The sequence below is a fragment of the Neofelis nebulosa genome, chromosome 3 (genome assembly GCF_028018385.1).
Source record: "Neofelis nebulosa isolate mNeoNeb1 chromosome 3, mNeoNeb1.pri, whole genome shotgun sequence".
In the NCBI taxonomy this organism is placed as follows: domain Eukaryota; kingdom Metazoa; phylum Chordata; class Mammalia; order Carnivora; family Felidae; genus Neofelis; species Neofelis nebulosa.
The window spans coordinates 162,517,472-162,542,139 of NC_080784.1; the positions used below are offsets into that span (position 1 = coordinate 162,517,472).

Here is a 24,668-nt window from a genome sequence, read left to right on the forward strand (position 1 = left end):
AGCCTCTTGTCTTTGCTTTGCTCTGAACACCTGCTCCATTCTCCTTACTTTCTGAGGGCTGGCTTCTTTTGCTGTCTTGAATATAATTCGTCCGAGTCGCCCTCAGTGGTGCCTTGGAATGACAAGTCTGTTTAAATCCAACATCCATATCTTAATTGCCTTAGGCTTTCTCTGTCTCTCCTCTGAATTCTCGTGAGGAAAAAAAAATCTGATGAGGCCAGTATAACCTTGAATAAGCAGCCCGTGAATCAGCTGCAGCCAGCGGGTAAGACAGACAAGGCTGCAAGTCTTGGAAGCGGGAGGAACAGGACCACTGACTAACGTCCAGCACCTGAGGGCATTTCTCAGTATTGTTTCAAAAAAATAAAGAAAGGGATTCCATTTTAAAAACTACAACTAACTGAAAATATTACAAGTTATTCCTCAAAACCAGATTTGTTTCGTCAGGGAGCCCATTTCCCAAAGAACAAAGATAACATCGAGAGGTCTGGAATGTTACTGAGCCCAGTCTCCAAGTAGAAATTATAAATTGAAGACTTCTCAGATTTCTAAAGCCATACCTGTTGTTTACATTGTAAGTAATGCCCTGGAGTTCTGTGGAAAGCTAAAACTTGGGAATTATTTAACAATAAAGGGATAATTGTTTCAGAGACTAAGTCGAGATGTTATGAGAAGCTAGTAAATGTAAAAATTAAACACTGAGTGTGCTTATTAGAGTTTAAAAGGACTGTAGGTTAGGGGAAGAGGCTTAAGTAATTTGGCTAAAATAAAAAATCTCAGGTGCCTGGGGGCTCAGTCAGTTAAGAGTCTGACTCAATTTTGGCTCAGGTCCTGATCTCACAGTTTGTGGGTTCGAGCCCAGCGTCACTCTCTGTGCACGCATTCTCTCTCTCTCTCTCTCTCTCTCTCTCTCTCTCTCTCTCCCTCTCCCTCTCCTCTGCTCCCCTCAATCTCTCTCTCTCTCTCTCTCTCTCAAAATAAACAGTTTTTTAAAATCCAACATTAGAACTTATCATTTTTAAAAAGGAGATGTTTTACTTATTTTAGTTTCAAGATACAATGCAAATGATACAGACATACAGTACAGCTTCTTTGTTACGGGCTGAATGCTTGTGTATCTCCCACCAAATTTATATGTTGGTCCTAACCCCCAGTGTACCTGTATTTGAAGATGGGGCTTTGCAGGAAGTAAAGTTAAATCAGGTCATAAGGGTGAGGCCCTGATCCAATAGGAATAATGTCTTCCAAGAAATGACAGCAGAGGGCTTGCTTGCGCCCCCTCTCTCTCCACATGCGTGCAATGAGGAAAGACCACGTAAGGGCATGGTGAGATGGTGGCTGTCTGCAAGCCAGGATGAGAGTCCTCACTGGACCCTGAATCAGCCGGCACCTTGATCTTGGACTTCTAACTTCTGACACAGTGATGAAATAAATTTCTTTTGTTTAAGCCGCCCCATCTATGGTAGTCTGTCATGAAAGCCTGAGCAGATAGACATTCTCCAAGTCTTTTTGGCCATTAAGTTTGTTATTAAAATATCACTGTTACATCCTCTGAGTTTTTCCATGTCAAAACAAAACAAAACAACAACAAAACCCTGCACTGTTTCCCAGAGAACTCTGAGGAAGGAAGGTCATATTTTTCTCTTTAAAATGTGTAAACGGTGTCAGCATCTTTTCTAAATCAATTAGCAGTAAAGTGCCTCTGGTTGCCCCAGTAGGTGTGTAGATGACGAAGCTTTGTTGTAAGGTAAGATGGCCAAAATTGGACTTAAGGTATTTTTAACTTACATATATTTTTAAATTTACACATGAATTTGTTTGCAAATGCAGTGCAAACTTCAAGCCCATAAGCCTCACAGCTGTTCTTCCCAGCTCTACTACACTGTTTGTAGTTGGAGCCCAAGTCTGAACCTCAGGTTATTTCAAGGCACACGGACAGTCATAGGGATGAAAGGCCATTTCCAGGACATCCAAACTCTCCACGAACCTGTAATCTGACTGTGTGAAGTAACAGGGGCACATGGCATGGGCTTGCTGATTGAGAGGTGGCAGCAGTGCTTAGGCATCGTAAAAGCGATTTGTTCAGGGTCTGGGGTAGATTTCAGTAAGTAAGCAGACTGCTTACTTATTCATATTCTGTCATCAAGTGAATGAAGTCCAAATTCCCAAACCTTTTTTTTTTTTTTTTAATATATCTTTAGGGACATCTGGGTGGCTCAGTCAGTTAAGCGTCTGACTCTTGATTTCTGCTCAAGTCATGATCTCACGGTTTGTGGGATCAAGCCCCGAGATGGGCTCTGTGCTGACAGTATGGAGCCTACGTGGGAGTCTCTCTCTCCTTCTCTCTGCCCCTCCCCCATTCTTGCATGCATGCTCTTTCTCTCTCTCTTAAAATAAATCAATAAACATTTAACAAATAAAATTTGTTTTAACATTCAGGTATAATCAATCTACAGTATGGTGTTAGTTTTGGGTGTACAATACAATGCTTCAACAATTCCTTAAATTACTCAGTGCTCATTGCAATAAGTGCATTCTTAATCTCCGTCATCTGTTTCACCCATCTCCCCGCTGCCCCCTGGCCACTTCCCCTCTGGCAGTTATCAGTTTGTTCTCTGTATTTAAGGGTCTCTTTTTTGTCTCTTTTTCCTTTGTTCATTTTATTTATTCCTTAAGTTACATGTGTGAGTGAAATAATATGGTATTCTCTTTCTCTGACTGACTTATTTCACTTAGCATTATACCCTCTAGCTCTATCCATGTTGTTGCCAACGGCAAGATTCATTCTTTCTTTATGGCTGAGTAATAGTCCTCTGTGTGTGTGTATCGCATCTTCTTTATCCATTCATCAAAGAGAATGAAAACACTAATTTGGAAAGGTATATGTACCTCCATGTTTATTGAAGCATTATTTGCAAATTCCCACAACTTTTTTTAAGGCTTCATTTTTTTTATTTTGAGAGAGAGAGAGTACGTGCACATGACCAGGGAAGGGGCAGAGAGAGAGGGAGAGACAGAATTCCAAGGAAGCTCCGTGCTGTGAGCACAGAGCACAATGAGGGGCTTGATCCCAGAAACTGAGATCATGATCTGAGCTGAAATCCAGAGTTGGACGCTTAACCGACTGATCCACCCAGGCACCCTATTGGCTTATTTTTAAAAACTGGAAGAGGGGCGCCTGGGTGGCGCAGTCGGTTAAGCGTCCGACTTCAGCCAGGTCACGATCTCGCGGTCCGTGAGTTCGAGCCCCGCGTCAGGCTCTGGGCTGATGGCTCGGAGCCTGGAGCCTGTTTCCAATTCTGTGCCTCCCTCTCTCTCTGCCCCTCCCCCGTTCATGCTCTGTCTCTCTGTCCCAAAAATAAATAAAAAACGTTGAAAAAAAAATTAAAAAAAAAAAAACTGGAAGAACTGGTTGCATTAGAATAATGTATATTCTTATGGATAAGTTATGAGGTTTCCAGGTCCCCAGTCTATGACTCCTTGATATCTCTGACCTGTCTTGTTCCACTCATTCATATTGTGGGTCATTTGAGATCAGAGACCTTTAAGAAGGTTGCTCTACACCAGTCTTCTCTTTCTCAGAAGCCATTGGCTGCTGGATCAGAATAACAGGCTAACATACTCTAAATGAGTCAACTTTTGTCATTATGTACACATAAATTATGAAAGAGGGGTTTCATTAGAGTGATTGTTTCTGTGTAGATCAGTCAAACAAAAACCCCTCCTTTGGAGAAACACAAACCCCTGGGTAGAAAGATACAGTCTCTGGAAGAAAGTCCAATTTTGCAACTTCAAATATATTTGCCTTTCTACTGGAATTTTAGAAACTTCTTAGATTTTATTAAATCAAGAATAAGTAAGCAAGCTTCTTAGCCACTTGGAGGACTCAGCAATACAGAGAGGTGGCATGGACAGGCTTAAAGTGTAAACAGAGGCAGGCGAGATTGGATAGGAAATGAAAAGAAGAAGAGGGGAAAAAAAAGAATGAGAGCCAAAGCTTTTCTACAAGAAAAGAGAAGGAATGAGCATCATAGGTTCCATTACCCTTTGTTTCAGAGCCATTTTGACGGACTTTTGTTTTGGGCTGCTATTGTTAATTAATCCACCAGGTGGTGCTCTGAAATACCAAATAAACTTCAGCCTTAAATTAAAAATTTATGTTGCCTAGACCTTCCAGTGTTGATCTTTATCAAAACTGAAATGATATATGTCTGATTATTCCTTCTTGAAAATATTTCTATTATATAAATACATAAAGTATTCTTATTATAAAGATGAAATTTAGGAGAAAAATTGGAGATTCATTTAAATTATGTTATTTTCATTTTTCTTAAAAGTGTCCTTATACTTTATAAAGTATAAATTTAAAAAATCAAGAGAATTGCAATGGATATTTGTACCCCAAAATACATATGTTTACATATTCTCCTCCCAGTTTCTTAGGGTTGAAGCTGGCCCCTGTTAGAGCCATCTGTCTCTGTTGTGTGTCTGTAGATACTATGGGATGCTGAGAAAAGTTCATTGAGGAGTCCAATTTCCTGAACTCCACCTGGAATCACCAAACACATTGGCTCCATGCTTCAAGTTTTGGTCTTTGCTTTTGGTCTACCTCTGTCCTCTGGGGACACCCCAGAAGCTGAGGTCTCTTTTCCTCTTTGCTACCTCCAAACACAAATTCCCAGACAGGTCTGACTCTCCTCCCCTTCTCATAGCCACTGGAGGTGAATTTAGACGATTTTTTTTTGAAGTCTCTAATTTATGGCACAATATTATTTAAAGAGGAAAAAATAAATGACAGGAGATCTGCATAGGGGGCTGTGTTCTCAAATGTTTCACATTAAATAATAATAATTATGACAAATGACAGTGTGAATATAGCAACAATATCTTTGGAGTCAGGTTGTCCAGAGTTCAGATCCTGACTACTGCCCCCTCCATGTCACCACATGATTACGACAAAACTAGTTAGCGTCTTTGAACCTCATTTTTTTTCTTCTGTATAATGGAAATTATGACTCCTACTTTGGTTGATGTGGGAGTAAGTGAGATCTCAATCTTAAAGCACCTAGTTCAGTAGGCTATCAATTTCAATACCATTTCCTTTCTCTTCCTTAGGTTATTCCTGTGTTCCAACTCAAAATTTGCTCAGTACCAATAATAGGGGCACTGCTTCACTCCCTTACTGCAGCTTGGTAATCTTTCCAAATTTTCCTGATGTAACCACTGCCTCGATCTCCACCATGTTGCTATTTCCAGTTCCTCATTGCCTCAAGCTTTGTGCTGCTGGAACTACCACCCCATGTGGCTTACTGTACCTCTTTGTGGCCTGCCTGCCTTCTAGAATGGCAGTTATCCCTAACAGCCTGCCCTCTGGGTACATCCTTCACTTCCATAGCCCAGTGAGATCCCCATTCCTGCTGCGGAGTTGACCCTCTGAATATCTGCCCTGTTGTTGAGGCCTCCTTTAAATCACTGGGCTTGATGATTTAGGAAAGGAGTTGCCCAGCTGCACTGTGCAGAGCATCTTTGCCACCTGGGCATGTGCAGAAAGGTGGTGATTTATAAATTGGACTTGGAAGATGGTCTGTCTGTCCTGACAGAAAGTGCTGGCCTCTGCTAGTACAGCTTGAGAGTCTGTAAAAGTTCCACCTGAGGTGTTGTATCATCATAAAGTCTGGGTCCTTTCAAGGCAGGAGTCCACTTAGGGGAGCCCCAGACATCAATGCCAAGGTTGTAACAGGAAGTCTGAAAGACAAAGTGAGGTCATCAACAGAAGACCAGGTAAAGAGCTCAGAAGCTGTGCGTCCTCAGAACAGGTGGTTCAAGCCCAAGGCCAAATATACTGACAGAATGAGTTACAGGAGCCTATGAAACTCAAAGCTGCCCTCTGGTGCTATAGTGGCTTAGCAGGACACTCCTATTTACATATATTTAAATACCAATCCAGTTGTTCCTAGATATAACTTTCTGTCATACTTGTGAAACTGTTTTGACGCTAAAAAGTACCCTTTAGAAAGTCCATTTATCTGAATTGTTTTTTACTCTGCAAACTTGTATAATGACCACAAATACTTTTTCTGCTATGAGGAATTGACTCAACTTATATAAAATTTAGCCTCATGCAGATTTTTACATTTAACACTTAAAATCCAAGCATTTAAAATTCAGAGAGAAGTAATAAACATATTTTAATAGAAACTCTGCAGACGTGCTACTTTATTAATTGTGGAAATGGTTGTGAAAATCTGCTACTTTTCATGGGGTTCCTAATTACAGACACAGAAATATTCTAGTAATTGGTATTTGGTCAAGCTCAGGATTCTGTGAAATTAGTTCTCAATGCAAATTTTATCTCCAAAACTTTGGTCTGCTCTCCACACACAGTAACACTGTTTGAGCAAATACCCAAAATGCATGTATAGTCCCAGTGATCTGAATGTCATAGTTTTAGGGAGGCCAAAGTAAGGTGCTTCAAGTCTCCAGAGCCCTTTCTTCTTTTTCTGCTCTGAAAAGTAACGCCATTGACAGGTCTGCAGTCCATTCCATGCAACCATGCTGTCTCTTTAAAACAAAACACTGATTATTCTGAATGCCCACTCCCCACTGATCCCCAGTTTTGATCATAAGGTATGTTGGTTTTATTTTAAGTTTTGCTTAACATGGAGCGCCTCAGGGGTTCAGTCAGTTAAGTGTCTGACTTCAGCTCAGGTCATGATCTTGCTGTTTGTGGGTTCCAGCCTGACGTTGGAGTCTGTGTTGACAGCTCAGAGCCTGGAGTCTGCTTCAGATTCTCTGTCTCCCTCTCTCTCTGCCCCTCCCCCACTTGTGCATACATGCATGCACTCTCTCTCTCTCAAAAAAAATAAATTTTTTTCAATTAAAAAAATAGTTTTTAAAAATTTTTAAGCTTTTTAAATTAAAAAAAAGCTTAACAGGAGCTTTAAAAATCAACGTAAAGGATGGATCTTAAGGACATGTTCAAAAAGCCAATCTCAAAGTGTTATATATTGTGTGATTATATAACATCCTCCAAATGAGAACAGACTGGTAGTTGCCTGGGGTTGCGGCTGGAGGAGGGGTGTGACATTTACGGATGGAAGTTTCTCTGTAGTGATGGAACCATTCTAGATCCTGATTGAAGTGTTGATTATCTGAATCTACACATGTGATAAAACTTCATAGGCCAGAAAAAGAAAAGGAAAGGAAAAAAAGAAAAAAGTGTACATAAAATCTGTGAAATCTGAATAAGATCTATACCTGAGTTAATAATATTGAACAACATCAATATCCTGGTTTTGAAAATGTGCTAAGGTCACATAACATCTTATTGTTGGGGAAGCTGGGTGGAGGGTACATGGGTAGCTCTACGAGTTTTATAGTTTTTTATGACCCTTAAACTGTTTCAGAGATAAAGATTTTTTTTTTTAAATCAATGGAAAGAAGTACTTACTTAGGTATGTGAAGGTTTTCTTTTTCTTTTTGTAATTTTTAAATGCCAGCATGTAAGTTCTTAGAATAATTGTATAAGACAGTGATACTAAATGCTTCAAGGAAAAGGAAAGGTTTGGAATAATTCATTTCAGTTTCCCAATAATGATTTCCTAAACAGTGTTTCCTTCTAGTGATAGTTTCTTCTCTCCCTCCTGTTCGTCCAATTTCTGTCCATCTCCCGTGTTCTTTTGTAACATATGAAAACTCTGTGCCTCCCTTTCTCCCATTGTCTTCTATTTTTTGTGCATAATGTAGTCTCCTAATAACCCTACAAAACCAAGACTAGGTCAATAACTTCCATTTATAGTTATGACTTTGGTCCCTAGTCTGTGTGTACTTCTGAGTATTTCTGGGGAGAGGATGAGTTATTGAAAGAATCTTGACTAGCTGGGATAGTGGGACAGAGAAGAGAATTTCTTTTTATTTAACATTTACTAAGGGTAAGAACTTCAACATTTAAACCTCTGATTTTTTTTTTTTTTTTGCATGGCAAGAATGTGTCTAGACTAAAAAAAATATTTATTAAAACTACAAGTGAGTAAAGGTATTTCCGGCTGCCCCCAAATCTCCATGTGGTTCACTTTTAGAAATGTTCTTTAGGAGGCACCTGGGAAGGGACTGGAACAAACAAGAAATAAGATGGTAATATTTTCTGTAACATTGGTCTTGGTCAAAATGTTGACAATATAAGGTCACACTCAAAATTGCTAATTTTCTCATTCCAATGCAAAGACTTCTCCTTATTGCTGAGGTCAAAGTAGATCCAAAATTGTTTTAGGGTTCATGTTTACCTGAATCTTTAGGTCAACGTGATACCAAATCTCAAGACAATCTCTGGTATATTTTTATTCTGTCTTTAAAGGGAAAAATTGTGGATGCAGAAGTTTTCTGTTTGATATTCAAGAATGATTTTACATTGCTCAACTATATAAACAAACTTTGGAGATTCTTGGAAATGAGTTGCTAAATTCAATTTTCTTCTCCAAAGAAGTCTAAATTCTTCTCCAAAGGCTTTAGAAATTTGGGGGTCAAAGAAGGGCCAGGATAAGAATTGCAATTGCAGCTACATGGAGTGTCTGTGTGGAATGGAGAATATGACTTCTTTTATTAAATATGACACAAGAAATAATTACCAAACTGCACCCTGGCGTCTCCTGGTATATAATACAGTTTGGCATTGTGGAGTAATAGTAGTAGCAGATGAATCATGAAATTAAGATCTATGAAATATCAATCAGATCCTTTCAAATATCATCAGTGTCTGCATATCCTCTCTGCCCTTCATTGATTTTGAAATAAAGGAAAAAAGTTACTCTGGTTCTAGAGAGCCCTATAAAAATGAATACACGGACCCCTGGGTGGCTCAGTCAGTTGAGTGTCTGGCTCTTGATTTCAGCTCAGGTCATGATCCCAGGATCGTGGGATCGAGTCCCGTGTTGGGCTCTGTGCTGAGGGTAGAGCCTACTTAAGATTCTCTCTTTCCCTCTGCCCCTTCCCTCATCTCTAAGATAAAATTTAAAATTTTTTTAAAATGAAAAAAAAATCTCTGGGTGGAGTTCTGATTGCTTAAAACTTGGATAGCATTGTCATTCCTTTCTCAGAGTCTCTCTAGACATTCTAGAGATATCTTAAATGATCCTAAATATCCTGAATGATGATTTGGGAATCCCTAGAATGTAGACTTTTCAAAGACAGTGACTTTGTGTTCCATGCCATGTTTCTGGTGCTGGAACAGTGCTGGACACAAGAGTTCAATAGCCGTTTGTTGAGTTGGATTGGTAACTTAATATTGGGAAGAGAACTTTGTCTCTCTGCTCAGACTGACCTTGGTTAGGAGCCTGACATAGCCACTGGGTGACTTGGGGCAAGTTATTTCACTTCCCAGAACTTCAACTTTCTTGTGTATAAGGTGCTGTCCAGACTAGTTGCGATAGCATGCACAAAGTACAGAGCACAGAAGTTGAGAATTACGTGGTGTTTAGTGAATGATTGTTCCCTCATTAACTCACATTCATCCCATCCTTTTTCTGTTACAGCTTTCTATTTTTCAAAATGCAATTGATTCAAAAGGAAGTATTTTCAGAGAAGACTATCATGACTTCTAAGAGGAGTCTCTAGAAACCAAATTCTGAGCAGGGGAACTGATTCCTTCCTGATTTCCTTAGCTTTACTAATCCTAAATCAACTAACCACTTCTGCATTGGGTCTATGTCAATGTAAACATGGAAAACATCACATTCTAGATTTCCACCATCCTTCACATATGTTATTTTCAGGCAGGAGGGGAAATTTGGGTTTACTTATTTGTTTTATTTTATTTTCTACATATCAAGTAGATTGATACATGGACCTCTTGGAGGTCTAGGGTGACCCAAGGAGCTAAAAAATGAAGACCTTTTTTCCCTTTGACATTTCGTGGTTGATTTATTAAATTCCTCAAACAGGTCATTTCCAAGCATTCTAGTCTTTTAGGTTGATCATGAGTTCTCACTATCATTTGCTTGTGGTAAACCTTAAATCCCTCATTTACTTTATTAACTAATATTGTAATGAATTATTGATTGCTCACTGTGTATCTGTGCATTCTAGTGCTGTGAGGCATAACTAAAAATAAGAAACAAATTGAGGTTATGGGATTAGTTCTCAGGGAGAAAATAACCCTAAAATTTTTAACATGTATTTATTGTATTGTATGTTTACAAAGTGCCTTGTGTAAATACAGGTATTAAATAAGTAGTTATTAATATAATTACTAGATGTAACTAAACTGAAAAGACAAATCCTATATACATCAGACAACTAGGAAAAATTATTTGGGAATATAAGCATATGCTTGACAGTGTGGTAGACTATATTTGCATATTATTTCAAAACTTTTTATTACTGAAGTACAGTTCACACACACACGTATACACACACACACACACACACACACACACACACACACACACACATAGTTTTGAGCGTACAACATAGTGATTTGACAATTCTGTATGTTATGCAATGCTCACTACAGTAAATGCAGTTATCAGTTGTCACCATACAACATTACTACAATGTCACTGACTATATTCCCTATGCTGTACTTTTCATCTCCATGACTTACTTATTTTATAACTGAAAGTTTATACCTCTTCTCCTTTACCTATTTATCACATCCCCCCTGCCGCCTTCTCCCCTCTGGCAGCACCAGTTTGCTCTCTGTATTTATGAGTCTCTTTCTGTTTATTTATTCATTTGTTCTATTTTTGAGATTCCATATGTAAGTGCAATCATATGGTATTTGTCTTTCTCTGACTTATTTCATTTAGCATAATACTCTCTAGGTCCATTCATGTTGTCACAAATGCCAAGATCTCATTCTTTTTTACAGTTAATATTACATTATATATATATATATATATATATATATATATATATATATATATATATCTCCATGTGGTCACAAATGGAAAGATCTCATTCTCTTTTTACTTTATTTATTTTATTTTTTAATGTTTATTTATTTTTGAAAGAATGAGAGAGACAGAGCATGAGTAGGGGCAGGGCAGAGAGAGAGAGGGAGACACAGAATCTGAAGCAGGCTTTAGTCTCTGAGCTGTCAGCACAGAGCCCTATGCAGGGCTTAAACTCACGAACTACAAGATCATAACCTGAGCTGAAGTCGGGCACTTAACCTACTGAGACAGCCAGGCATCCCAAGATCTCATTATTTTTTATGGCTGAGTAATATTCCATTATATATATATATATATATATATATATATATATATATATATATATATAATACACACATTTTCTTTATCCATTCATCTATCAATGGACACTGGGCTGCATCCATAATTTAGCTATTGCAAATAATACTACAGTAAACACAGGGGAATATACATCTTTTCAAATTAATGTTTTCATATTCTTTGGGTAAATTCCCAATAGTGGAATTACTGGATCATATGGTAGTTCTACTTATAACTTTTTGAGGAACCTATATACTGTTTTGTACAGTGGCTGCACCAGTTTGTTTTCTCACCAACAGTGCCAGAGGGTTCCCTTTTCTCCACATCCTTGCCAACACCTATTGTTTCTTGGGTTGTTGATTTTAACCATTCTGACAGGTGTCAGGTGATATCTTGTTGTGGTTTTGATTTCCATTTCCTTGATGATGAGTAATGTTGAACATCTTTTCATGTGTCTGTTGGCCATCTCTCTTGTTTGGAGAAATATCTATTTATGTCTTCTACCCATTTTTGATTGGATTATTTGTTTTTGGATGTTGAGTTTTATATGTTCTTTATATATTTTGGATACCAGCCCCTTATCAAATATGTCATTTGCAAATGTCCTCTCCTATTCGGTAGATTTTTAGCTTTGTTGGTTGTTTACCTTTGCTGTGAAGAAGGTTTTTATTTTGATGTAGTCCCAATGGTTTATCTTTGCTTTTGTTTCCCTTGTCTGTGGAGATATATCTAGAAAAATGTTTTTATGGCTAATGTCAGAGAAATTACTACCTGTTCTCTCTTCTAGGCTTTTTGTGGTCTCACATTTAGGTCCTTAAACCATTGAGTTATTTTTTCATATGGTGTAAGAAAGTGGTCCAGTTTCATTCTTTTGCTTGTAACTGTTCCATTTTCCCAACACCATTTGTTGAAGCGATTGTCTTTTCCCATTGCATATTCTTGATACCTTTGTTGAAAATAAACTACCATATAATTGTGGGTTTATTTCTGGGCTCTCTATTCTGTTCTGTTGATCTGTGTGTTTGTTTTTGTGCCAGTACCAAACTGTTTTTGACTACTACAGCTTTGTAGTATGTCTTGAAATCTAGGTTTCTGATACCTCCATTGTTGTTCTTTTTTAAGATTGCTTTAGCTACTCAGGATTTGTGGCTCCATTCAAATTTTAATATTATTTCTTCTAGTTCTATAAAAAATGCTGTTAGTATTTTGATAGGAGTTTCATCAAATGTGTAGATTGCTTTGGGTAGTGTGGACATTTTAACAATATTTGTTCTCCCAGTCAATGAGCATGTAATGTCTTTCAATTTCTTTCATTAATGTTTTATAGTTTTCAGAATACAGGTCTTTTACCTCCTTGGTTAAGTTTATTCCTAGGTTTTTAATTATTTTTTGGTGCAGTAAAAATGGGACTGCTTTCTTAATTTCTTTTACTGGTACTTCGTTATTAGTGTATAGAAATGCAATGGATTTCTGTATATTGATTTTGTATCCTACAACCTTATTGAATTCATTTATCAGTTCTAGTAGTTTTTTGGGTGGGTCTTTAGGGTGTTCTATATATAGTATCATGTCATCTGCAAATAACTAAAGTTTTGCTTCTTCCTTATCAAATTGAATACCTTTTATTTCTTCTTCTTGGCTGATTGCTGTGGCTAGGATGTCCAGTACTATATTGAATAAAAGTGGTGAGTGGACATTCTTGTCTTTTTCCTGATTTTAGGGGAAAAGCTCTCAGGTTTTCACCATTGGATATGATGTTAGCTGTGGGTTTTTCATACATGGCCTTTATTATATTTAGTTATGGTCCCTCTAAACCTACTTTATTGTGGGTTTTTTATGACGAATGGATGTTGTACTTTGCCAAATGCTTTTTCTGCATGTACTGAAATGATCATATGGTTTTTATCCTTTCTCTTACTGATGTGATGTATCACGTGGATTGATTTGTGAGTATTGAACCACGTTTGCATCCTGGGAATAAATCCCACTTGATCATAGTGAATGATTTTTCATATATATATTGTTGGATTTGGCTTGCTAATATTTCATTGAAGATTTTTGCATCTATGTTCATCAGAGATATTGTCCTGTAGTTACCTTTTTTGATGGTATCTTTATTTGGTTTTGGTATCAGGGTAAATGCTGGCACCAAAGAATGAATTTGGAAGCTTTCCTTCCTCTTGTATTTTTTGGAATAGTTTGAGAAGAATAGGTATTAACTCTTCTTTAAATGTTTTGTAGATTAAAAAAATAATAAACGTTTTGTAGAATTCCCCTGTGAAGCCATTTGGTACTTGACCTTGTTTGTTGGGAGTTTTTTGATTACTGATTCCATTTCTTTGCTGGTAATTGGTCTGTTCAGATTTTCTATTTCTTCATGATTCAGTTTTGGGAGGTTATAAGTTTCTAGGTATTTATCCATTACTTCTAGATTATTCAATTTGCTGGCATATAATTTTTCATAGTACTGTTTTATAATCCTTTGTATTTCTGTGGTGTCAGTTGTATTTCTCCTCTTTCATTTCTGATTTTGCTTATTTGAATACTGCCTCTTTTTTTTTCCTGATGAATCTGGCTAAAGGTTTGTCAATTTTGCTGATCTCTTCAAAGAACCAGCTCCTGGTTTCATTGATCTGTTCTTTTTTTTTTTTTTTTTTTTAGTTTCTTTTTTTAAGTTTTATTCAAATTCCATTAGTTAACATCAAGTATAATATTAGTTTCAGGTGTAAAATTTAGTGATTCAACATTTCCATACAGCATCTGGTGTTCATCACAACACGTGCATACCTTAATGCCCATCACCTATTTAACCCATTGCCCTACACACATTGCCTCTGGTAACTCTCAGGTTGTTCTCTATAGTTAAGAGTCTGTTTCTTGGTTTGTTTCTCTCTCTCCCTTTTTTCCCCTGTGCTTATTTGTTTTGTGTCTTAAATTCCATGTATAAGTGAAATTATATGGCATTTGTCTTTTTTTGACTGTCTTATTTTGTTTAGCATAATACTCTCTAGCTCTATTCACATCATTACAAATGCTAAGATTTCATTCTTTTTTAGGACTAAGTAATATTCTGTTATATATATATGTGTGTGTGTGTGTGTGTGTGTGTGTGTGTGTGTGATATAATATATATTCTGTTATATAGAATATATATATCACATCTTCTTTATCCATTCATCAATTAATGGATGCTTGGGCTGTTTCCATAGTTTGGCTACTATAGATAATGCTGCTATAAACATTGGGGTGCATGTATTCCTTCAAATTTATTTTTGTATTCTTTGAGTAAATACCTAGTAGTGCAATTGCTGGGCTGTAGGCTAGTTCTATTTTTAACTTTTTGCAGAATCTCTGTACTGTCTTCCAGAATGGCTCTATTAGTTTGCATTCCTACCAACAGTCTTCACATCCCCACCAACACTAGTTGTTTCTTGTGTTATTAATTTTAGCCATTCTGATATGTGTGACGTGATACCTCATTGTGTTTTTTAAATATTTATTTATTTATTTATTTTGAGAGAAAAAGAGAGAGTGGGGAAGAGGCAGAGCGAGAGGGAGAGAGAGAATCCCAAGCAGGCTCCATGCTGTCAGCACAGAGCCTGACATGGGGTTTGATCCCAAGAACCATAAGATCATGACCTGAGCTGAAATTAAGAGTCAGACACTTAACGAACTGAGCCATCCAGGTGCCCTGTCTCATTGTAGTTTTGATTTGTATTTCCCTGATGCTGGGTGAAGGTGAGCATCTTTTCATGTGTCTGTTAGCCAGCTGTATGTCTTCTTTGGAAAAGTGTCTATTCATTGGAACATAAGTGTTGATAAGCCCTGTAGAAAGGTACTAGAAATTACCAGGTCTACAAAAGCATAGCAAACTCTAATTCAGTATTTTCCTAAATGTCAAAAATTCCTAGGGATCATCAAGGGTACTTGTTAAAAATACATTTCCAGGCCTAACCCCAGATGTCCTGAACCAGAGCTTCCAGGAGAATGGCTTGAATTCTACATTTTTAATGAGTGCACCTGATGACTCTTTATGACTAAGTAATTTTGGAAAAGGCTGCTTTAGTGCAACCCAGTCTGGAACCAGAATTCAAATTCTCTTACCCAAGAGGTGAGACAAGGCTGGGAAACAGGGCTTTAAGATTCAGGGGGCGCTATATAAAAAGTATATCAGGAAGGGATCCTGGAAGCAAGATACAGCCTTGAGAAATAAGACTGCCATGTTCTAGATATGAGAATTAGGGCTCCAGTGAACCACACCATTAAAGGCAAGACTAGTGCTTGTGAAATCTTGAGAGACAAGCACCCTGGTCAGATAAATGTGGTCATGGCTAAAACTCCTAACCTCTTAATGCAAATGAAAGATTCAGGCTCCTGTGGTATGCCTGTCTGACAGCCTGTGGGAGTTGTGGGTATGGCCATACCCTTGTGGATAAGCAGCAGATGATGTCTCTCTTGAGAAGGATCTTGTACTGCATGGCAGCCACTGGGGCAAATGGATGGTCCTCAGGAGACTAAAATTCACCAAGGAGTCTGCACAGGCAGTGAAGTCACTGCAGTTTTTCCTCAAGGCTTTATTCTTTGGGTCTACATGTAAAAGGGTCTGGTGAAGCTTCTTGTGAAGGTCCTTGAAGCTTCACCCTCCAGAGTTCATCAGGGTCATGGTGGCTATAAGCATGTGCCAGATCTCTGTAAGGTGTAGGCAGATCTCAGAGGACTTTGAATAGTGCTGTGAAGCCTAGGAGATCCTTCTCATAAGACGGATTTAGTTTTCTTCAGCCTCAGAGGATATCCTGAAAATGCACATTACTCTCAGGTGAGGTTTGAGTGGTCAGGTGGAGGTAAACATGAGATGTAAGGAGATGATTAATGGTTTCTATTGGACCAAGAGTAGAAACTTTTATATTGGTAAGTAGTACATTTTGACTTTTATCATTTTTATAGACTGAATGTTTGTGTCTCTCCCCTCTCTTCAAATTCATATGTTGAAACCTAATCCCTGATGTGATGGTGTGTAGAGGCCTTTGGGAAGTGATTAAGTCATGAGGGTAGAGACGTCATGGATAGAATTGGCACCCCTATAAGGTGCTCAAGAGATCAGAGTTCCCCATTCCACGCAGCAAAAACATGGCCTATGTGAACAAGGTAGTGAGTCCTCACCAAACACTGAATCTACTGGCACCTCGACCTTAGACTTTCCAGTCTCCAGAACTGTGAGAAATAATTTGTGCTGTTTATAAGGCACCCAGTCTATGATATTCTGTTATAGCAGCCTGAATAGACTAAGAGAAGTCATAAGATAAATAATAGAAATTACACCCTCTTTTTAAAAATTCTCAGTCTGTTAAGTGTCTGACTTTAGCTCAGGTCACGATCTCACAGTTTGTGAGCTTAAGCCCTGCGTCAGGCTCTGTGCTGACAGCTCAGAGCCTGGAGCCTGCTTTGGATTCTGTGTGTGTGTGTCTCTCTCTCAAAAATAAATAAATAAGCAAACATTTTTTTTAATTAAAAAAAAGGAAATTCAAATAATAGGGGTGCCTGGGTGGCTCAGTCAGCTAAGTGTCCAACTCTTGGTATTGGCTCAGGTCATGATCTCACGGTTTGTGAGATCAAGCCCCGCCATGGGCTCTGTACTGATAGCACGGAGCCTGCTTGGGATTCTCTCTCCTTCTCTGGCCCTCTCCCACCCTCTCTCACAATAAATAAATAAACTTAAAAATTTTTCAAATAATAGCCTGATGTATCTTTCTAAATTGTGATAAATTTGTTTGCCTCTCTCAACAGGAATCTCTCATTATCCTCTTCTTGGCCAAAAGACAAGATAGAATTTCTGGTTCACTGTTTCTTATGCTGATACTACAGGTTATATTATGTTTTGCATCCTAAGCTTCCCTTTTAGAATCAGTAAATAACTATTTGAGTAAAATTGATTGAATGAATTAGAAGACTTGGTTCTCTTCATCTTTCGGAATACTCTCTGCCAGTCACACTCCTTTGTATCGCTTATAACCATGTAAAAATCGCTTCCTCTATGAAATCTCAGACGATTCCTCTCTCTGTGTGTGACCTCTGCATCCTTTGAGACCCCATAGCACATTGGTTTATAAGTCTTTTGTGGCACTTCGCTATTTATATTCCTCCTTTTACTTTTCAACATTTAACATGTCTCTATGTAATATTTATTGATAATCCTCCTGTCCCTTCCACAAAGGAAGCCTGTAGAAGAAATATAAGTCAGAAAATGATAATGAAAGCAAAATAAAGATAGGACTATAAGATAAAGCCAACTGTTACAAACATTTAGTGGATACTTGCCATGTCCCACATGCCAGATGGTCTCTGCTCTCCTGGAACACAGAATTGAGTCAGGGCAAGCCTGTGACTTATGGACCAGTTCAACCCTCAGAAGTACTCAGAGACTAGCTTCAAACCATTATTAGAAGTTTGGTATTAGTAGTTTAGCTCCCTACCCACCTATCTTCTCACTAATTTACCCACTCTTACTAGTGTTGTTGCTAGAAGATGGGCAACAGTGTATTCTCAACCATGCTAGGATTTTTCATTAAAGGACTTCCTTTCTAACTTCACAGATATCTCGGTAGCTCTTTACCAAGATTTCTTCAAGGTTTAAGGGTTTCTGTGCCAAGACTATAAGACCACTCATATAATTACGCTAGGAAGACGGGGTATCCCTCAATTTTTCCATGGAATTTCCATTCCAGCTTGTGAGTACTTAATATACATTATCTGGTAAAATCCCTGGCAGTTCTTCATTAGTTACAGCTGCCTCTGTAAAAGAAACCTCATTTATAAGCTGTTTTCTCTACATTGGCTAAATGGCAGTAAATAAGATAATGATCATCATTTTCCAAATGTCATAAGAGCAGCTGATGGCACCAACCTAGTCATTTATGGCTCCAGGGCAAACTATGGGTGGAATGTTATGACTGTACAAATATGTGAAAATGTAGATTATTACCATAGCAATGTAAAAAGCTACAGATTTTCCCCTAACTGGTACCTAGTTTCTGTATTTTAACCAAAATAATTATGGAGGAAAGTCCCTTCTAGACCGTTTTAAAAGCAAAGCATTTGCATTAGGAGCTTTTTTTAAACATAAAAATATTTACTTTAATTTTCAATTGATATCTTTATGTATGAAGCAAGAATAAGGAAAAGTATAATTTCAGTATAATTTTGATTCTAATAGACCTTTTAAAATAGTATTTTTATTATAATAACTATCACCTCAGATAATAACTAGTAATTAGAATTTTTTCTCACAGGACTTATTTCTTCAAAAATGCTGAATTTTTGCTGCTCTACTTTCAAAATTTGACTAAGTTGCTAATTTAAGATCATGAGTTTAAGTGCTCTTCCATGAATTAGAATTTTACTCCCAGGCAGCTCTAAGCAATGTTAATTTCCTGAGTCTTTTTCCCCCTTAGGTAGTAAAGTCAGTTACTTTAACATAGCAAGAAGGTATTAGATGCTACCCCTAAAAGAGGCAGGTATATGCATTTACGTATACTAGGATATTTGCCATCATCATTTTTGGGCTTTTTCCTGAGGCCAGGGGGCATCTGGTACAGTGTGGGGTGGAAGAATGTCAAGAGGCATCCAGGCAGGCTGGGTTGATGTGGACAGCAGTGTGCAGGGTCAGCCTATGATCCAAAGGTCAGGCAGAGTCGAATCCAAGAGGTCATTAGGTGATGCTTGGAACAAATAAGGGAAACCACCAGCAAATCCAAAGGGAAATAAGTCAGGAACCTGGGAGTGACTGCTAGAGGGATCCAAATAAATTTGCAAAAAAGTTTTAGGCAAATACTGAGTAAACACCTGGCCATGTTTCCCAAGGTGTTCTGACCACAACTTAGTAAGAGCTACATTTTATATCACAGCCTAACACACATTGACACACAGCCTTCACTGTGTCAGAGTTTTACCAAGATCCTTACCCTCACCTTGGGTAGAGGCACTCAGAAATTTTCCATTTTCTTAGGTTCTATTCTATTTCATTTGAAGATGTTGATAGGAGACTTACAAAATTGCTTTCATGATCTGTTAATTGATAGAAAAACATAGCTTAAAATGTACTGTCTTGGGGACCGGGGGGATAGAATAAAGAGAGTAAAAAAAAAAAAAGGACTAAAAGGCTGGAGTACATGGTTTCTGGTTTCAAGGAGATGGAAAGTTCCTTAGGAAGTTACAATGTAACAGGTGAAACAACAAAATGACACATTTAAAGTAGAAAAAATGGAAGCAAGCAAATTAACAGGAAAATTAATATTAGTACAAGTTAGTTATAGCAGTGTCGGCTTGAGATGTGCATAGCTAAGGTCAGCAATGAGGCCCTTCATAGACGGAGTTAACATCTTACTCATCTCCATAGCCCTTTACTGCTTAACATTCTACCTTACATTATGTTGTAAATAACTTAGCACAATGAAGATACAAGGCATTGTTGTTATTCCAGGTGTCCCTATAGGGCTGAAGTTAAAATTCTAATTTTTTTATTTAGTAGAATAGCCCTAAATTATTTCCCATGACACTTTGGTAGAAATTAGTTTATGAAATTACTGTAGTTATTTGGCCTTGGATTGGCTCCAAGGCTACGGATGGTGAATATTAAGGGGAAACCTTAGCAAAGTGCCAGGGAGCTTCAGAGACACCCTAAGAAAGGAAATACATATCAGAGCACTGAAGTCAAACTCATCTACTTAAATAATCTTACCTCAAGTTATTCTGCCTACACCACTCACTGCACATTTACTGAAATTGTATCTGGTAGTTGTCTCCTTTCATTTTTTAAATGGTGTTGTTTCCTCAATATCTCCAACACAAATAGATTTTATTGTTACTTTTCTTTTTTTTTTTAATTTTTTTTAAGGTTTACTTATTTTTGAGAGAGAGAAAGAGAGAGACAGAGCATGAGCAGGGGAGGAGCAGAGAGAGAGGGAGACACAGAATCTGAAACAGGTTCCAGGCTCTGAGCTGTCAGCACAGAGCCCGACACGGGGCTCAAACTCACAACAAACTGTGAGATCATGACCTGAGCCGAAGACGGACGCTCAACCGACTGAGCCACCCAGGCGTCCCTTATTGTTACTTTTCAAGACTAGGCACAATGGGTTCCTTCCAGTTTCCCACCACCACCAAATCTACAATGTTGATACATAGACAATGTGCAAGAATTACTTGTGAGTGAAAAATACATAAAACTCTATACAATTAGAAGTTATCTCTGTCTTGCTCATTTTATCTTTAGCCTAGCACATAATAATCATTTTATATGAATAAATAAAATTATTTTAGCAGTCTCTGAATTCCACACCCCCTTTTCTTTCAGGGCTGGAAAAACCACCATCTCTGACAACTTAAATTCTCATTTCCTTGTATTCATCACATTTGTAAGTACACAACAGAAGCATTAACTTTTTCAGTTAAAATTCTGGCAGGGAGGGCGCCTGGGTGGCTCAGTCGGTTAAATGTTGGACTCTTAGTTTCTGCTCAGGTCATGATCTCACAGCCTTTTGTGGGTTTGTGTCCCACATCGGGCTCTGCACTGACAGTGCGGAGCTTGCTTGGGATTCTTTCTCTCTTGGCTTCTCCCCTACTTGCACTGTCTCTCTCTCAAATAAATAAATACACTTAAAAAAAAAATCTGGCAGGGAGCTACAATCAATGATTATACACCATAAGTGACTTTGATATTTGTGATCAGCTCTAGGGGACTAGTTGAACCTGACCACAAATTACCCAATGACATGAGATGGTTCATAGTATGAACTCCTTTTTTGAAGTTATAAGTTAAATAATCTCTATATGTCAGCATAGAAGATGATGTATTTAAGAACTCCAAGTGTCTTTCATACTCAGTTATCCATAGTCTTTATTCAGGGTTGTTGTCAGTAATTGCTTAGATGAACTATGAGGCAATATTCATATGTTCCTGTGGTAATTTAGACAGGTTCTTCCACACTGAAAAATGTCTATACTGTTCTTCCACCAAGGAGAACTCTTGATGTAGCTGGGAAGAAGTTTGGAAAGGAAAAATCTTTCTGTGTAATAATGTTGCACCAACACTGGAATGTATTTCTGAATTGCAACCCACCAATTCTGGGTTTCTATCCACCACATTATATTTATTTTTATTAATTACGTAAAATGTTTTTCAATATACCATGAAAAAGAAAAAAAATTAAAATAGCACTTCCTTTTTAATTTACTGTTCTCCTAAAACATCATTTTAAGAAGTCCCTAGTATTCCACCTAAGGAACAGATTATAATGTAAATAAGTTTAAAATAGAATTTGCAACAACAATATATCTTATTCAAGCATCCATAGTTTCTGCCAAGATTTCATTCTCAGCTGCTAGGAAAAGAACTCTCCACACAAAGAAATGTCAACTGCAGATAAGATAAATGGTTTAAATATGATCTCATTGAAAGTCTGAGTCTTTTCTAAAATATCAAGGATCTTTGTGCCAGGGAGTATAAAGACAGAGGAAGTTCTTTGTCATCTTGGCACTCACCAAGGGAGTAGCCCAAACTACTGTGTTAATTTCTTTAAGGCTTAGGTGGTACCTAGATGTCAAACTGATAATTTACTCTTTCAGGAAGTTTTTAAGACTGAGAAATCTACTCTGTGATACAAGGTACCTTAGCAAGCTAGATAAGAAAAATAGCAAGACTTTGTAGGATCTTTCTAGATTATATTTAATAACACTATTATACTTAATTTATAACTATAAATCATACTTATAAATAAATTTGTAAGTATAAATCCAGTCATTTTTAAGCAGCTACTCTTTGCTGGAATTGGGGCACAAGTATGAGTAAGACCTAATTTTCTAAGGAAGAGAGCTTTTAATCTTAATTGACAAAGTGAATCATCATTTGTAAATGCTTCTGAAGAGTATAAATTATTACAAATAACATTTGTGGGTTTTTAATTCATTGTTATACACATCTGTGGCACAGATGGCCTGGGCTGCTTCTTGCAGAGTATTATACTTCTTCTGTCTTGAAGTTCCAATTCTTGGAACTTTGGGTTGATTCCATATTTGCAAGTCCTTAGTAATAAATTATCAAAAAGAAATGTTTAATAACTATATACAGACAGTTGTATTTGATGTCCACATTGATCATCACCAGGTTTGTGCCATTTCTTAAGGTCCCATAAAAACACATGCTCTTTCAGATAAGGATTCTACCATTATATCACACTCCATAGCCCACTGATAGATATCCTATCACCTGCTCCTAAGGTTGATGGCTCCCTGTTCAAGAGGGTCTTTTGTCTTCCTGGGAGCATTAGCTACTTCTTTTTTCTTTCAATGATTTGTCAGATGTTTATTAACCACCTACTCTATGGCACTGCTGCTCTCTGCTATAATACTACATGTCTTGTGCCCAAGGCATTACCCTGCCTTTTTCAAAGTCACTGTTTTGATCATTGTTCCAGCACATGTCCTAAATACACTGGGGATTTTTCCTGGGACTTGGACTAATGGTAAAGTAAGGTAACTCAGATTTAAATGAATATAGTATGTTTTACTTGATGGAACCAATGAAAATTACAAGCATTTAAAAATTTGAATTACTTTAATAAGGGCAGAGTAATTTCCTAAATTAATTAATATATCATTTATTAACTTCCATTAAACCCTTGTTAATTAAATGGAGTGGTAAAGTTAAATAAAAAGATGGATAATTTCCTAAAGGAGATGAAATTGTGATTTAAATATCTTTCTTAATTGGCTTAATAGGCAAGCACACTACCATATAATCCATCCAGGATTTGGAACTGCAGCATGATGAAAGACTCCACACAGGTAGAGCATTATGTGAGCAGGAGACACCGAGGATTATTTCCAGAGAATGACTGTACTCTGTTTTACTCTATTTCAGTGGTTATAAACTTTTTCTTGGTCAAGAACTCAATATACATACATCAACTAATGTTTACCAATTATCTCTTGTATGCCAGGCATTGAGGGAATGGGAGCTACGGATTTATTTGAACAAAAATAGATCTCTTTGAAATTTTGGTGAAAGCTAGGAATGCCTTTCAACAGAAAAAAAATAAAACATATACATGCATATTCACGCAAGATTTTGCACAGACTCTCAGGAGGAATATAGACCTTAGAAGTTCATCCATGGGCCCCCTGAGATCTGTGGATTTAATTTAAGGACTGCTGCCCTGTTTGAAATTATCCAAGCTAGAAATGATGTATGTGTGTCTTCGGACAAGGCACTTAACCTCTCTAGGCTTCTTTTTTTTATTCGTTTGTTTGTTAAGTGAGGGCTGTAGATGAGTCTTCCATTTCTAAAAATCTGTTTGTGAACAGGTGCTGCAAATATGCTTTTCTATCGATGTCATTTACCTCTCTGTTGCTCATATTTGTCTGGGGATAGAAAAGAATAATACAAAACAGAGCGTAACAAGATAGAGTAGGAATCAGAGAATCTTCTGGAATTTAGAGACCATATAAACTTTTTGATGAGAAGAGGCAGTAGCAGTCCAGATGGTAAATGGCCCGTGGTGAGTGAATGTCAGAGTTAGGACCTGGCTCTGTATTTCCTGACCTCAATAATGCCACAGCTGTTTCCATAATGCCATAGCACGTATAAAGATTTATCCCCCACTAATGCCCATAAAGTGGTTACACTAGATTAATAATTGTCTTCTTAAATTAATATGCTAAATCCCAGTTGTTTGCATGCTGAATTAAGATATTTATCTTTAAGTAGAGGTAGTACTAATGGAAATATTTTATAGACTTGGCATGAAAGACACTTGGTATCAAAGACACTTATAAAATTCAAGGATATTTAGGACATCCAAAAAGCTGTATTAGTGGCAATAACCCTAGTGTTGTTGGTTGGGTTGTGTTCCCCCCAAATTTATACATTGAAGTCTTAACCCCCAGTACCTCCGAATATGACCTTATTGGGATATAGGGTCATTACAGAGGTAAGTTAAAATGAAATTTTTAGAGTGGACCCTAATCCAATATGACTGGTGTCCTTATAAAAAGGGAAAATTTAGGGGCACCTGGGTGGCTCAGTCAGTTAAGCATCCAACTTCGGCTCAGGTCATGATCTCGTGGTCCATGAGTTTGAGCCCCACATCAGGCTCTGTGCTGACAGCTCAGAGCCTGGAGCCTGTTTCAGATTCTGTGTCTCCCTCTCTCTCTGACCCTCCCCTGTTGATGCTCTGCCTCTCTCTGTCTCAAAAATAAATAAACATTAAAAAAAATTTTTTTTAAATAAAAAGGGAAATTTTAGAGACAGGCACTAACACAGGGAGAACACTATGTAAACATGAAGGCAGAGATCCAGATGATAGGTATATGCACGAGTAAATACTTGCAGAAGGTGATAGTTGAGCCTGTTATAAAAGACTAACATGTAAGTAACTTATCCCTATC

The 24,668-nt window shown here is 37.6% G+C and overlaps 1 protein-coding gene across 4 annotated transcripts in view; it reads left to right on the forward strand.

Annotated features, from left to right (window-relative positions):
- NMU (neuromedin U) overlaps positions 1-24,668 on the forward strand; it is a 182,537-nt gene that overhangs the window by 47,581 nt on the left and 110,288 nt on the right. For 2 of the 4 annotated variants that reach the window (XM_058722554.1, XM_058722557.1), the window contains exons 1-2: positions 17,024-17,090; positions 20,578-20,638. The gene's annotated coding sequence lies outside the window, so the exon portion shown is untranslated. Of the gene's footprint in view, positions 1-17,023; positions 17,091-20,577; positions 20,639-24,668 lie in introns of those variants that run through there. The other 2 variants (XM_058722552.1, XM_058722553.1) reach the window with 1 other exon arrangement.